The sequence below is a fragment of the Oncorhynchus masou genome, chromosome 2 (genome assembly GCF_036934945.1).
Source record: "Oncorhynchus masou masou isolate Uvic2021 chromosome 2, UVic_Omas_1.1, whole genome shotgun sequence".
Taxonomy (NCBI): Eukaryota; Metazoa; Chordata; class Actinopteri; order Salmoniformes; family Salmonidae; genus Oncorhynchus; species Oncorhynchus masou.
The window spans coordinates 38,780,876-38,796,761 of record NC_088213.1 but is presented as its reverse complement, the minus strand read 5'-3'; the positions used below and the strand labels follow the sequence as shown (position 1 = coordinate 38,796,761).

The 15,886-nt window shown below is 45.4% G+C and overlaps 1 protein-coding gene across 2 annotated transcripts in view; it reads right to left on the bottom strand.

The window, feature by feature from the left end:
• Positions 1-14,909, bottom strand: part of LOC135504707 (docking protein 4-like) — a 54,601-nt gene extending 39,692 nt beyond the window's left edge. The window contains exon 1 of one of the 2 annotated variants that reach the window (XM_064923515.1): positions 14,577-14,909. The gene's annotated coding sequence lies outside the window, so the exon portion shown is untranslated. The remainder of the gene's footprint in view (positions 1-14,576) is intronic. The other variant, XM_064923504.1, reaches the window with a different exon arrangement.
• Positions 14,910-15,886: the final 977 nt, after the last annotated feature.

Below are 15,886 nucleotides of genomic sequence, written 5' to 3'. Positions count from 1 at the left end.
GAGTGTTTTTGGACATGGAGTCTGGGGTGCATTGGGAGCTGATAAACATTGTTAACCCTTGCAGTGAAAGCACACACACACACACAGATCGCCATCTGACCCTTTCAGTGCCGTGAAAACACACCCTCAGGTCATTACCAGCAGAGGGGTGTGGGAAGAAAACACAGGTAGGGACCAGGTTACAGACACTAACCCTGTGTTCTAAATGGCACGATATTCCCTGTGTAGTGCACTACTTTTGACCAAGCTATTTATTTGCGTGGCCATTGCATCATCACACCATTGTTTTGTATTTCTTCGTTTTTTTGTGACTTGAAACTCATCATAACACAATTTTGCAGCACACAATCACATTTATATTTTACAATGTTTTCTGTCACAAGCAATCCACAGATGATACACTCTGAGAAAAAAAGGATTCTTCGGGTGTCTCCGCAGGAGAACCGTTTTTGGTTCCAGGTAGAACCGTCTGTGTAAAGGGGTCTCTTATGGGAACAGCCGAATAACCCTTTTAGGTTCTTTCATTTGACTCTCTGATGGCATTTCTATTTAAGTAATGTAAAGCGACAGAACATAGAGAATGTGATTTCCACTGCACTGGGATAGAAGAGCTCACCAAGCATCCATTGAGACAATAAGCCAGCCTTAATAAATACAGAGATGTCTATTAAAGCTGCTCAAATCTACTGCTGACCCCTTGAGATGTGGATTCTGCTGCTCCTGCAAAATGAACCGTTTGTCTTGACCAAGCCGAGAGAAGGTGGGAGGCAATGCAGGTAGAAATGGGATAGCAATAACTGGAACAGAAAGGGGATGGAGAAAAGAGAGAGAGAGAGAGAAAAAAAGGGAGAGAGGGGTCACCGAGGGAGGTAGAGCTACAAGAGCTTTGATGCTACATTATCTTTTCACCCTTGCTGTGCTGCCCTAGGTTGTACTCTCCCCTCAACACAGGAGGCTCATAATAACGGCCGGAACGGAGCAAATGGAATGGCATCAAACACCCGGAAAACTATGAGTTTGATGTGTTTGATACCATTCCACTGATTCCTCCCAGTAATTACCACAAGCCTGTCCTCCCCAATTAAGGTGCCACCAACCTCCTGTGTCCCTCAACACCCCCACACACTGCCTGCGACACACACACACACACACACTGCCTGTGACGCACACACACACACACACACACACACACACACACACACACACACACACACACACACACACACACACACACACACAGCCTGCGACACATACACTGCCTGCGACACACACACACTGCCTGCGACACACACACACTGCCTACAACACACACATGCATGCATACACACACGCGCACCACTCCATTAACATAGTGGGGTAACTATGCAGAAGTCTAGGGAACACTGCACCTCAGAATCAGTGCCTCAGTCACTGTCAAAATATCAGCCCCTTTCTCTCCCCATTCAACGCAATGAATAACATCTGCCAAACCAGGGACAAAAAACAGAACAGCTCATAGACCTTACAGGGAGACTGGCGCCTTGAGGGTGTGGGTGTGTGTGTGCTTGTGCGTGTGTGTGTGTCTGAATTCGGACGTTTGCACACAGGGCTTAATCTCTGAAGCGGTGTCTAATTTCTAACACAACCCAGAGCCTTTTGGTCAAGCCCTCGTCCAAATTGGAGCCAGGCCAGGTCCTTCTCCCCCTCCTTCTTCACCCACATCCTCCACATACCCCCACACAGTCCATCACAAGGCTGTTGGCATGACCGTCTCCACAAAAACACTCTAATCGTTCTCCTATCTCTAACAAACAAAACTTCTCATCTACAGTATGTGGGATCACTGAAGAAAAACAAAATACATATTTTATTAATCGAAGCCCTTCGGGCAAATTGAGAGGAAAAGGAGCAGTTGCTGTCATCTAAGAGACAGTTATTAGATTTTAAACATAATACGCCATAACCTAGCAGTTTGCCTGCAATGCTTTCTGGGGACTTTAAATCATTAGGTTGCTGAGTTTTTGTGTAATTGCCTCGGTGAAGTGAGGAATTCTAACAAAGTGGTAGGCAGGCCCCAACTCCCAGGGTCTCCTTAACAGCGCTCCTGTGAATAAACATCAAAGACAAACAGCTGCCAGCAAGAGACTGTGGGAGAGAGAGAAAGAGGGAGGAACGGTTTACACTATCTCTCTCTCTGTGTGTGTGTGTGTGTGTGTGTGTGTGTGTGTGTGTGTGTGTGTGTGTGTGTGTGTGTGTGTGTGTGTGTGTGTGTGTGTGTGTGTGTGTAATGCCTCTTAACTGTATCATCTTGTACTGGACTAAGAATAAACACAGAGTACGAGTGGAGCCACAGAGAGCTCATGGGAGGACACACAATATCCTGGACCTGACATCATCAACATGCATACTTTTTGTGTTACACACATTCTATTATGCTGTAGCTACATATCTATATCAAACACTTATTGCGGATCAGTGGGACGCTCCCATTTCGACAACTTCCAGTGAAATGGCAGAGCCCCAAATTCAAATTAGATAACTATAAATATTAAACTTTCATGAAATCACAAGTGCAATATTTGTTGTTAATCCAGCTGCCGTGTCAGATGTAAAAAAGAGGCTTTGTCGCAAAAGCAAACCATGCGATTATCTGAGGACTGCGCCCAGCATAGAAATGCATAACAAATCATTTTTAACCAGGGAGTTGCGACACGAAGGTCAGAAATAGCGATATAATATATGCCTTACCTTTGAAGATCTTCATCTTTTGGCACTCCAAAAGGTCCCAGTTACATTACAAATGGTCCTTTTGTTCGATAAACACCTTCTTTATATCTATAAAAACTCAGTTTAGCTGGCGCGCTTCAGTCAATAATCAGTCCATTCCTTCCTTCAAAATGCATACAAAATGAATCCCAAACGTTACCAATAAACTTATCCAAACAAGTCAATCTACGTTTATAATCAAACCTTAGCTACCCTAATACGCAAATAAATTATACAATTTAAGACAGAGAATCGTTATTGTCTTTACCAGACAAAAATACCAAAGAACGCACTCTCATTCACTACCATTTCTGGCTCATTTTTCCAAAAACCAGCCTGAGACTCTTTCTAAAGACTGTTGACATCTAGTGGAAGCCCTGGGAACTGCAATCGGGCACGATTTCGCCCTGTTATAAAAGTGCTAGCCATTGAAATCAATGGTAGGATTTATTTATTTGTTTTAGCTTCTGGGCCTGAGTAGCAGGCAGTTTACTCTGGGCACGCTTTTCATCCGGATGTCAAAATATCGCCCCCTATCCCAAGGAAGTGAACTAAAATGTCAGCACATTGAGTGAGTGAGTGAGTGAGTGAGTGAGTGAGTGAGTGAGTGAGTGAGTGAGTGAGTGAGTGAGTGAGTGAGTGAGTGAGTGAGTGAGTGAGTGAGTGTGAGAGAGAGAGAGAGAGAGAGAGAGAGAAAGAGAGAAAGAGAGAGAGGCCTGTTCATGCCTGGTGGTTCGGGGCTGTCTGGGGCAACATCCCTCAGCTAGACAAGGCCAGCCAGACTGGTGAGTAATGGTGAATAGCAGGGTACTGAGGGCATACCTTCAGATGTAATGTCTAGATGTTAGAGATACAGTATAGTTAGTGTTTTCCCAACATCTCAATCTCCATGGGCTGGTATGACACGGATATCTAACCATCACAAGGCCAATCACGCAACCAGTACCACGACAGGAAAACACTCAGCCACACACAGCCAGCCACGCACATCCGTGTACAGATAGACACGCACAGATAGACATGCACACACACTTCCTTGGAGACAGAACGAGAGCCCGAGAGCCAAAGAGCAGCAGAGGAAATGTAATGAGGCCAGATTAGCATCAGAACAGTAGATTCTAATCAGAGAATACGCGCCTCAACACATTCACATTGGGGCGGCTGGTAGCCTAGTGGTTGGAGCGTTGGGCCAGTAACCGACAGGTTTCTAGATCGAATCCCTGAGCTGATGACAAGGTAAAAATCTGTCGTTCTGGCCCTGAAAAATGCTGTTAACCCACTGTTCCTGGGCCGTCATTGTAAATAAGAATTTGTTCTTAACTGACTTGCCTAGTTAAATAAAAGTTAAATAAAAAATAAAATCCCATAGCACATCAGCACTCATGCAGTCACACACACACACAGCAGGAAGGTAGAAGTCAATGTTCTAGTAACCAACAACAAGAACGTTACCTGTCAGTCCATCTCTATTCCCTAAGGTGTGCTGCTGACCGCATGGTGCAAACTCTTCAGCGCTGCTAATGAGCTGTGAGCATCTCTGACGCAAGAACTAAAAATTCATTATTACAAAAATGTCTCAGTGGAAAATATTGGAAGTTGTCAAAGAAAAGAGCTGACTGGAACGCATATGCCTCATGGGTGATCCTTTTGGAGGTTTGGACCTCTGGAAGTTTCACTGACTATTTCCCAGTCAAACAGAGAACGGAACATTAGCATTAGCGAGGTGAAAGAGACAGAGGCAGAGACAGACACAGAGACGGACAGAGAAGAAAGACATTGCCCTACCTCACCAGCGGGTGACCAGCCCCAAATCCCAGCATTGTTGGCAGACAAAGACTGTGTTAAGCGTACGGATGAGGGCGGGAGGTGACTGCTGTGTAGGCGTTGTGGGCCGTCAAATCTGTCTGGCTCATGTTTATTTTTTTAATTGAACCTTTATTTAGCTAGGCAAAGTCAGTTAAAGAATTCATTCTTATTTTCAATGACGGCCTAGGAACAGTGGGTTAACTGCCTTGTTCAGGGGCCGAATGACAGATTTTTACCTTGTCAGTTCGGGGATTCAATCTTACAACCTTTCGGTTAAGAGTCCAACGCTCTAGCCACTAGGCTCCCTGCTGTGGAGACCGTGGAGACCAGGAAGTCAATATGGAGCCACAGAACCAGCCCTGACTTCTTCCTCTCTTTTTCCCTCTCTTTTAGAGAGTTGTTTAGAGGCAGGGAGCCAGGTCAGTGTGTGAGAGATCACGGGACAGGGTTGACAGAGTGATGACACTGCTACGGAGGCTAATCTGTGGTGCTCTATAGGGGGATGGCTCACTAGATGGTCAATGGAGGCATGTTATCCATTGTCTCTAAATGGATACTCACAGAGCGCGCCCTTGTTACTATACAATGTGTTTACACACCGCTCAGCTTTACTGCCTGAAAGTCAATATTCAATGTATTTCTGCTGATGAGACACATACACTCAATCACTGCCAGAAATCTACTCTCTCACAGACATACAGTACACACTCTCCGATCTTGCTGGCAGTCTCACATGTTGAACAACACCGGATGGAAGTGTCTAAGAATGAGACCTTGAGAGATGTCAGGAGAGGTGTGATGTCACTGACTGCTTCTAAGTGGAGAGAGAGAGAGAGAGAGAGAGAGAGAGAGAGAGAGAGAGAGAGAGAGAGAGAGGCCGAGTACATATTTTCCACAGGCAGTAGAACACAGGTTGTGTTTCTCTCAGCAGAGAAGTAGTGCAGAGCGGAGTGGCAGGTCTGGAAAAGCAGGTTTGAGCTCCACAACAGATGAGGAAACCAACTCATATATGGTGTAAATAAGGGTACATCACCTCCCTTGACCTCTACAGAACCAGGACTACACTTGGCAACAATAAATACTAACTCCAATGGAGAATTTAAGAGAAAGGGAAAGGGCACTTGTCCTCTTCGAAGGAAACAATCTGTTGTAAACACATCGAAATATTTCAATGCACAGAATAGCATATCAAAACCTCTACTCATCACGGGCCAACACACAGCTTCCCCATTCTGCTGACATGTAAGTTTAATGTGAACACAATGTGAATTCAGTGTGAACGTCAGATAACTCACCAGACTGTAGGTCTGCTGTCACATTCTCTAACAGATGACAAGGTGGGGGCACTATGAGTATGGCGCCGCCCTCGTGTTTGTGATGGAAGATACAATTTGAGGCAGACACAGACAGACACACACACACGCACACAGCATAACTCCCTGTTAAACTCAAGGTTGAATAAACACACACACACAGGCTAGAGACGGAGAGCAGGGAAGGAAAACATTTACTTTGAAGAGCCAAAATGATACAGAAAACAAAAATCTCGTAAACACAATTACCTGAAACGATGGGCTGAACTTGCCTCCTCTCAGAAAAAGGCTATAGTTAAAGACATTTAGAGAGGCGCTTGCAAAACATGACAGTCAGACAGACATGCAGGGGGCCGTGAACCATGCAGAAAGGAATCTGGGAATACATGGCCAAGGTGAAAAGATGAGAGACGAAGTTGTAAGAAAGAAAAGCTACAACATTGTGGAGTTAAAGTGTGTGGAGTGCATTCATAGCACAAAGACACACACACACACACACAGAACCCCCCCCCCCCACACACACAACCCCCCCCACACACAACCCCCCCCACACACACACACACACACACAGAACCCCCCCCCCACACACACACACACAAACATATATCCCCCCCACACACACACACACGGCTGCATCTCTGTGTCAACAGGATAAATGATTCAAGTTGAGCCTGATCCTCTGTAAATGCTTCAGAGCACTCAGGAGATCCACTCTTCAGTCGTTGAGGGAGGGAACACAGGATGTAAGAATGAACCAGGCTCAGAGTACAACTGCTGTCCCTCTGGGCTGATGTGTGCTGAGAGTACCTAAGCTCTGATTCAGGAACAGTATTTGCCATCTTGTTTACCAAAGGCTTGAGCGAGGACACAGATCCTGGATCAGCAGTTTGGGATCTGTCCATCCATCCAGATAAAGGCATGGACACATAGAAGTGGAACAGATCATACCAGTATCATAGTAAACACCCCCTTCAGTGCCTGTAAAAAAAGGAGCTGATATGTCCATATAGTTGACATTACTCCTGATGATGACATCCTCTATGTCCATATAGTTGACATTACTCCTGATGATGACATCCTCTATGTCCATATAGTTGACATTACTCCTGATGATGTCATCCTCCATGTCCATATAGTTGACATTACACCTGATGATGACATCCTCCATGTCCATATAGTTGACATTACTCCTGATGATGACATCCTCTATGTCCATATAGTTGACATTACTCCTGATGATGACATCCTCTATGTCCATATAGTTGACATTACTCCTGATGATGACATCCTCTATGTCCATATAGTTGACATTACTCCTGATGATGTCATCCTCCATGTCCATATAGTTGACATTACACCTGATGATGACATCCTCCATGTCCATATAGTTGACATTACTCCTGATGATGACATCCTCTATGTCCATATAGTTGACATTACTCCTGATGATGACATCCTCTATGTCCATATAGTTGACATTACTCCTGATGATGACATCCTCTATGTCCATATAGTTGACATTACTCCTGATGATGACATCCTCTATGTCCATATAGTTGACATTACTCCTGATGATGTCATCCTCCATGTCCATATAGTTGACATTACACCTGATGATGACATCCTCCATGTCCATATAGTTGACATTACTCCTGATGATGACATCCTCTATGTCCATATAGTTGACATTACTCCTGATGATGACATCCTCTATGTCCATATAGTTGACATTACTCCTGATGATGACATCCTCTATGTCCATATAGTTGACATTACTCCTGATGATGTCATCCTCCATGTCCATATAGTTGACATTACACCTGATGATGACATCCTCCATGTCCATATAGTTGACATTACTCCTGATGATGACATCCTCTATGTCCATATAGTTGACATTACTCCTGGTGATGTCATCCTCTATGTCCATATAGTTGACATTACTCCTGATGATGACATCCTCCATGTCCATATAGTTGACATTACTCCTGATGATGACATCCTCCATGTCCATATAGTTGACATTACTCCTGATGATGACATCCTCCATGTCCATATAGTTGACATTACTCCTGGTGATGACATCCTTACAGAGCAGGTGAAACACCTGTGACTGTTACACAGTGCAGGTAGCCTGGCGGTTAGAGCGGTGAGCCAGTAACCGAAAGGTCGCTGGTTCAAACACCTGAGCAAGGCACTTAACACTAATTTGCTCCAGGGGCGCGGTACTACTGTGGTTTACCCTGTAAAACAACACATTTCACTGCACCTTTCCGGTATGTGGCAATACAACATTATATTTTTGTATTTTTTTAAAGCACTGGAGGTAATCACATAACATCACTGAATCTCCAGCAACGTTCTGCTGGAAAACACTTTTCAGCATATCCACTGTCAGAGAGACTGTTGAACTGTGGGACAGTGATAGTCGCTGGGAACTGGGTACTATTCTGCCATCCATCAAAGAAGATATACTAGTAGTACAGGCCAGGGTCAAATGGAGAGAGAGTCAGGAAGAGAGAGACAGGAAGAGAGAGAGAGAGAGAGAGACAGAGTGTGTCAGGAAGAGAGAGACAAGAGTGTCAGGAAGAGAGAGAGAGAGAGAGAGAGAGAGAGAGAGAGTGTGTGTGTCAGGAAGAGAGAGACAGAGTGTCAGGAAGAGAGAGAGAATGTGTGTGTGCCAGGAAGAGAGAGACAGTGTCAGGAAGAGAGAGAGAGAGAGAGAGAGAGAGAGAGAGTAAGGAAGAGAGAGAGACTGAGAGAAAGAGAGAGAGAGCTGAAAGACAGAGAGAATGAGTAAGGTGCGGGTGCGGAGTGGTCCCTGTGAGCTCACTTTCGGTGGCACCCAATCAGAGCAAGTGCTCCATCAGGCTGGCTGGCTCCACAGACAACCACCACAGCCCCCCGACAGGGTCACCATCTCAGCCTGGCCAGGTCTCATCCATCAGGACAGACAGCTATCCCATTAGCACCGCCTCAGCCTCAGACACGGAGACGCACAGAGGACACATGGGGACACACTCCGGGGACGCGGCACACCGGGGGAGCACACAGGACATGCACACAGACACAAGGGACTAGGCTCTCACTCTTACTCACAGATTCACCAATCCACACACTCACAAATGTTCCTTTCCCCAGCCTAAAAAAACCCACACCCATTTAAACTACACAAATGTACTTCCTCTGCTTGCTTTCTGAAGAGCCCTTATGCGCATTCACACTTAATTGATCTGTGATGATGTTATCCATTCATATGCAAAATGTTTTTCATTTTACAGTAACACAATCCCTTTCCCCTTAAAAAATGCTTCGGAGTTAGCCTGGAGATGTACTGTGCATTCGTTAGCTGACATGAAAAGCTAGTCATACTACACATAGGAAACAGATATACTGCTGCATGGTCGCGCCGTCCCTGGTCTTGCCGTGCATCACGGTGCGGGCCGGCTCCGGACCTACCAGCGTGGAGAACTGAAGTTGCTGAAATCAAAACAAATCAATGAAGCCCAGACTCCGGGGAGGCGAGTGGAGGAGGGGAGCCTTCCACTCCGAATCACAGCATGAAAAAGGCTGTGGAAGTGATGTGGAAAAAAAACAAGAGGCAACGCAGCCATGCCTGCCAGTAGGCCTGACCACACAGAAGCAGACACGAGAGAGAGCTAGTGAGGGGGGGGGCAGAGATGGAGACAGGAAGAGAGGGTAGAGAGAAGAGAATGAGAAGAGGGAAATGCTGGAAGCATTGAGAGAAATCTTGTGCACACAGAGAAGGAGTCACAAATGGATATAGCAAGACGAACACACGCAGAGAGAGAGAGACATTTCCTATGCCAATTAAGTCCCTTAAATTGAACTGAGAGAGAGAGAGAGAGAGAGTCTGGATATGCTCAGCCAGTGGAGGGAAGGGAAGACAAGGTAATGTGGGAGAGAGCTGGACGCTCTATCGGCTCAGCAGACAGACAGACAGGCAAGCAGGTAGGCAGGTAGGCAGGTAGGCAGGCCACTACAGTCTGTAATTTACAGATGTGGAATGCGGCAGCCAGACCCTGGTGCTAATTACAGGCCCTCTCTTTCTCCTTCCCTCTCTCTCTTTCTGCTGTCAGAGCGTGGCTGGGCCCTGGTGCTAATTACAGGCCCTCTCTTTCTCCTTTCCTCTCTCTCTCTCTGCTGTCATAGCGTGGCTGGGCCCTGGCTGCGTGCTGGAGCCAGAGCCAACCAACTAGAACCAGACTACTCCCACAATGCCCTGCTCTCTCCCAGCTCCAGTCCCCAGATGCAACAGCAGCAACAGTGAACAGCAAGTCAGCTAGTCTCCACTGGAACCATACTGCACAAACACTGTCTGTCTACAGTACATGTCTGTATGTCCGTCCGTCTGTTCAATCTATAGGCTAAATCACTTGCACCACTCAAACGGCTGGCAGTCTATTTTATAACGTTGATCATATCTGCGCACGCATGTGAAAGGTTTGGTTATGGTAGCTCATATTGTTGTTGAAGGGGCGTTGTATTCAAACAGATGACTTCCACGTCAGGAGCATGTGGAAGGTGAGCACTTTATGGCAGAGACATTCCTCCGCGTCCATCTATCATCCTACTCTAATGCATCCCCATCGTTCTCAACCGCCGTCCATCTATCATCCTACTCTAATGCATCCCCATCGTTCTCAACCGCCGTCCATCTATCATCCTACTCTAATGCATCCCCATCGTTCTCAACCGCCGTCCATCTATCATCCTACTCTAATGCATCCCCATCGTTCTCAACCGCCGTCCATCTATCATCCTACTCTAATGCATCCCCATCGTTCTCAACCGCCGTCCATCTATCATCCTACTCTAATGCATCCCCATCGTTCTCAATCGCCGTCCATCTATCATCCTACTCTAATGCATCCCCATCGTTCTCAACCGCCGTCCATCTATCATCCTACTCTAATGCATCCCCATCGTTCTCAGCCTCCGTCCATCTATCATCCTACTCTAATGCATCCCCATCGTTCTCAACCGCCGTCCATCTATCATCCTACTCTAATGCATCCCCATCGTTCTCAACCGCCGTCCAGCTATCATCCTACTCTAATGCATCCCCATCGTTCTCAACCGCCGTCCATCTATCATCCTACTCTAATGCATCCCCATCGTTCTCAACCGCCGTCCATCTATCATCCTACTCTAATGCATCCCCATCGTTCTCAACCGCCGTCCAGCTATCATCCTACTCTAATGCATCCCCATCGTTCTCAACCGCCGTCCATCTATCATCCTACTCTATGCATCCCCATCGTTCTCAACCTCCGTCCATCTATCATCCTACTATATGCATCCCCATCGTTCTCAACCTCAGTCCATCTATCATCCTACTCTATGTATCGCCATCGTTCTCAAACCCAGTCCATCTCCCTCTGTCTCCAGGTTCTGGTTACTGCCACACATACAGTACCCCCCCCCCCCCCTCCCGGCTAGTATGAACGTATATATATGAACCCCTCTCTCTCAGAGAACACACAAAATGGTAATGTGGTGTGTACTGTATAGTATGCCATGCACTTGCACTCTAACTTACAGTAAAGCACATAGCTTAGCTCCTGCACCGCCCTCATCGCACAGCACATAATGTTCTGAATGATTTATGTGGTCCTTTACAGTATATTCTCTCTCTCAGACACATGCCTTCTCTCTCAGACACACACCACGTCTACACACAAAGAACTTCTCAAAACTACACAAAGAGGAACCGAAAAATACTATATTTTTCTTTCTCTTCCATACCCACACGCATGTCCACACAAACATATTACACAGATAATGTATGTGGATACAAATCAGCCCAAAGCTCCCAGAAAACAGCACAGGCGTGGTGACATTGACACACAAGTCATTGTTTCCCTAGATAGCAACTGTGTACTCTTCTTCCCGCCATAGCAACAGCAGCCGTCCGGCTCCACATTGCCCTTTCTGACTCATTTCACAGTAAGACAGGAGCATATCGATCATACAGAACGCTACTAAACCCACTGCAGCATAGCACAGCACAGTCAGCCTTCACCCTCAGGGGAACATGTACGGTGTACGCCATCTCTGCCAGCATACACACCAACACAGACACACAACATGACCACCTCTGGCAAAAGACCAGGGGGGGAGGGGGGAGGGGCAAACATGGACCGTTGGAGTGGGAGGACAGATGTGCCTCCCCATTACTCCTGTAATCTCCCAGAACCCAATCCAGTGTGTGTGTGTGTGTGTGTGTGTGTGTGTGTGTGTGTGTGTGTGTGTGTGTGTGTGTATTCAGAGGGAGTTAACTGCCTATACCCAGAGCCCACACTGTCTGAGTTTAATTGCACGTTTGGCTGTCTGTAATAACAGCAGACAGTTGGAAACAAAGTGATGAAATTTCACTGTAAAATACCATAGACACCACTGTAAAATACCCCTCTGAACCACTGACCCTGGACCTGCCATTCTCTAATATACACACACCCAGCTCTGCTAAACACCAATGAGCGGTCCATGACGGTAGCACCGGCAGAGAGAGACAGACAGAGAGAGAGGGGGTGAGTCAGAGAGACCGTATCATGTGAAGGGTTGCTGTTACATAAATCAATGAACACGGACGGACCTGTCCATTCCGTAGTTGTTGAGAACCCTGAGTGAAAGAGTGAATGCAGGCAGATCCACAGTCATAGATGTATCCTAAGAAGATTCATGAGTGCCGTGCCATACTCCTAATGTTCAGTATGGCAGGGAGGAGATAATGGTGGTGATGTGGGTGAGGCTATTGGCTAAAGTAGTGTGATATCTACTGGCCTGCCTGTCATCCCTCCTCTTACTTTTTGGAGCAGAACAAAGTATTGATGCCCACATGAAGACATCACCGGTTGGCATGCAAGTTGTGCCAGGCAGCCAAGGCCTGGAATTGATAGAATGATTCAGTGTGCAGCAGCCAGGAGAGAAAGTGCTAGAAAGTGCCCTTTGTCTCTGCGGTAGCGCTGCTCCAGATGAATTGCATTGACTTCTCTCCTCATTGTTGATCTTCTCGAAATTGAACTATTGTTTAGTGTGGCTCCAATAGATCTGATGTCCCACCGGGTTAGCGTTGGAAAAAAACAGTCTGTCTCTATACCTGACAGCTGAGCCACGCTCACGCACGCACACACACATCAGAAGCACAACAGTAGGATATACAAACATTGTAATATAATCATGTCTCTGCATCATTCATAACACATCAATAATCACTCTCCCAGCGGGAGTTCAGCTATGACGCAAACAAACCCCGACAGCGGGTCGTGTGTTACAACAAACAGCTGTGTGTGCACAGAGACGTGGAACGATCCCTGGAACTTCACGTAGGACGCAAGGCAACTCTGCAAGGCCATGTCTGACATGTTGCCCCTCATCTCCTCTTAGAAATCTACTGCATGATTGATGATTTCTACTTTCCTATAAAATAAATGGTATTTGTTCATTAGGCCACATACCTCCTCCCCTGCGCGCGCCACACGCAGTCGCAATACAATGTTTACGCCCACTATGCCTATAGAATAATTTATATCGAATAATTTGATTTCCCGGCTACAGGTTAATAAATCATTGTACTGTCATCTATATCTCAAAGCGGTTTACTAAAGATAACTACTGCAGAAAACAACCACTGTGGACCTCACTCGTGCCAGAAATGTAGCATTCTGTTGAACATACTTATCAAGCTAATTTATTATCCGCTCTGGAGGACTTTATTTATGGACAGCGAGATAAGAGGAGACACGGTTTCATTAGCCGGGTGAAACATGCCCGTTTATCTGCAAGAGAAACATACTAAAAAGGTACAATTTCACTTTAATTAGGCTAATTGTCTTGGGATTTACAAGGTGCCGGGAAACTCCACATTATTGAGTTGTTATTACACCGTCAGTGGAATTTGCTAAATGTCACCAAATTACATAGGTCTACTTTAAGTCTTGGTTTATCTATTAATCCAAAATGTTATAACAGGCCTCAGCATTTTGTTAATTTCACATGTAGACAACATGAATTAAATCTGAATTATTTAGCTCTATTATGAATTAAGTCCATCATTATTTTATATAAATACCAACCTATAACATGTTTGTAAAACATGAATGTTAAATATCTCTTTATCTCCACACACACAACGCGGGCACGCGCTTTTTTGTGTACATTGCTTACCGCCAATCGCCCACTCTCAATCAATAGGTTCTTATCCAATGTAGAGAAGAGAAACTATCAGCCCAAAGCCATACTCGTCAACTATTTATGCTATAAATGTGTATAGCCAATAGTTAAACATAGCCATTTAATGTTGAATAGGCTAAGAGGAAAATACAGTTAGTCTTATTACGTGTAACATGTGGGGTTTATGCAGCCTACAATTGGCGATTGGAGATGCATAATGGAAAAGAAAAGAAAAAAATATATATATATACACTACAAATACATTTACAATAACAAGCATACCTTCCCAAAATATATTCCTTCCATATGCATAATTAATTAAAACAGGCTGACATAGTTGCAGTAGGCTTTTAAACAAAATAGCATTATAGAATCATCTAATAACATCCATGTTGCAAGCAATGCAACTTGGTAAAAGCAACACCTCAAACAATTGCTCAATATACACATGATTTGCACCATGTTATACACACAATGTACACCATGTTAAACGATTTAACGTTCCAAAACATTTACCTGGGTGACGAAGTCCTGAAGGGGCGCGGCGGTCGGTGCTGAGCAGCTCCGCTTGTGACCTTCAGGCTGGATGGGTGGAAGCCACAACTATCGAACTGAATTGGTAATAAATGCAACCTACGCCACCTGACAATAATTCCATGAATCGACGGAGAATGGGCTGCCTTCTGGCTGTGTGGTTTTATTTGTGACGAACGCCTCCGAGGTGATTCGCTCTTCACGGAGAACTGGCTTCGGTATGTTCTGCCCAGTCCGGCTGGCGCTGCTCAGAGCTGTACCAATGACTGTATAGGGCTGTACGGAGCGGATCAGAGCTGCAAACAAAATAGACACAAATTCAACCAGCCACGTTTCAGTAGCCACCCTTTTACCGTAAAACTCCAAGAGCTGCGCACATATCATTTATTCATCATTTCCAATTGGGTACTCATTCACCGTGAGAGCAGCATTTTACCATATATTTCTACCGAAAATGCTAAGATTTGAAGCATCTTAAAATATTGAACATGTAACCTGCTCTGCGTGTTTCGATATAGGCCTACCAAGTTCGTTCTCTTTACTCTCTGACAATTTAGTAAAACACATATCATATAGTTTACAGGGTATAACGTGGGAATATAAACTGTCACTAAGTGGTGAGATAAAACCCGAATATAAAAAATGAATATGATGACTCAGAAAACCCGTTTCAGTCAGGAGTATTTGCAATGACGCACTCTAACTTGACGCGCCAATGATATCACCGCCAGTGTCCTCTATTTACGTGTATGCCTATGTCGTTTCAGGGCTGACTGTTTCACCGTCTATCACACGTCGTATCCTTACTCAAATATCATCACAGAGGAATATGTGTGTGAGAGCGCAGCTAGTGTGTAATTGTGACCGGCAGCCTTTAACTCACACTTCATGGGGCCACTACTAGAGTTTTGAAGGGGTCAACAGGGGGAGACCCATGGGGGGGCTTGCTACTGTACTGGAAATGATCATGCTGATGGGGAGTTTTTCGGCAATGCCCCCCACTGTGCTCTGCCAGCGGAGGTGATCCTCATCAGTCACTATGAAGGGTAATCAATCTCTTGGTGAATCAGGTGGGAATATTAGCATAGAAATGCAAAATAATTATAGAATACTGACATGTCAAGACAGGTACATCTGAGCTGTTTCACTGGGCATAGTCCTTTGTGGGCAGCAGGGATATTTCAGGTCAATTACATGTAGGCTACATACCCAAACAAACCATAGAGATTCACATACTTGTATGCACGCTAAGGAAGGTCAAGCTGCATAGAACTGGGCTTTCTAGTCTCTTG